The sequence below is a fragment of the Gavialis gangeticus genome, unplaced genomic scaffold (assembly GCF_001723915.1).
Source record: "Gavialis gangeticus isolate Ggan-Ray unplaced genomic scaffold, GavGan_comp1, whole genome shotgun sequence".
NCBI lineage: Eukaryota > Metazoa > Chordata > Crocodylia > Gavialidae > Gavialis > Gavialis gangeticus.
This window is the reverse complement of record NW_017729031.1, coordinates 58,569,944-58,571,209: the sequence shown is the minus strand read 5'-3', so window position 1 is coordinate 58,571,209 and position 1,266 is coordinate 58,569,944.

Below are 1,266 nucleotides of genomic sequence, written 5' to 3'. Positions count from 1 at the left end.
CCCGGGCTGCCAAGCTCCAGTTTCGATAGCCGCACAAACTCCTCGCCCGGACACAGGGCTCCGGTCCCGGCGCAGGGCGGCAGTGCTGGGCAGGATGCGGGGGAGGCGCGGCCTGCGGCACGGGCTAGGAGGGCCCGGCTGAACCGCAGCGCTCCCGGGACCTGCGGCAGCGGATCGAGACTATTCATGTATTTAGTGCAGCATCTGGGCAAGGCCAAAGTCAGCCCGCCCCGAAAGGCGGCAGGAAGGGCAGGCTGAGCGCGGCCCGGGCCCGCAATTAGAGCCATAAACGAAAACAAAGGGCAGGGCTGGCTGGGCGCGGGGGTGGCTCCGATCCTCCTGCCCCTTTCCGCCGGGCACAGCCAAGCCAGGCAGACTGGCTTTCATTCGCAGTGTCCAGGGCGGGCACCCGGGCTGGTCGAGCCCTGCAAGGTGGGGAGGGCGAGGGAGCTGGGGCAGCCGAGCGGCGCCCTTGGCTCTGGCACCTGGCCGTGCCACGAGCGGGGGATGACTCGCTTCAGCGGGCTGCCCTTAGCGTGCGCGCAGGGGGCACCGCGGCGCTTCCCCGGCGAAGGCGGACAACCCGCACTCCCAGGCAGACCAGGAGGTGATCAAGCCCGTGGGCAGCGGGGGTGGAAGCAACCCGCCACCCCCTCCAGGTGTCCAGCCCCAGCTCTATCTGTCTCCCGCGAGGCACAGGCCCGGGGCAGGGCTCCAGCGCCGAGGCCAGGGGGCAGAGGCAGGCACTGGCCATCTCGGCCCAGGCGTGCAGGAGCGGGTGCCTCTGCCCAGTGAGGACAGCACGGGGTTAACCTGCCCCTGCGGGCGACCCAGGGCCCGCTGCCCCCGGCTGCCCCCCGCCGCGCGTGCCCACGGGGCTCTCCAAGCACAGGACAAAGGGGCGGGCGCGGGGCACAGAGGCAAGAGCGGGCCGAGGCAAGGCTCCTTTATTGATCTGCTCGTTTCCTGCCAAACTGGGCTTACAGACAGGGGCCGCCCGCAGTTCAGCCCCTCGTGTGAGCGAGGCGCAGGGCAGGGCCGGCGGGGAGAGCCCCGTGCGTGGGCCCCGGGCCGGGCTAGTAGAGCGCCAGCGCCTGCTCCCGCATCACCACGCGCTTCTTCTTCATGCGCCGGTTCTGGAACCAGATCTTGACCTGCTGGTCGCTGAGGCGGAGCCTGTGCGAGAGCTCCTTGCGCTTCTGCCGGTTGATGAACTCGCTGAGGACGAACTCGCTCTCCAGCTCCGCGATCTGCTGCTTGGTGTAG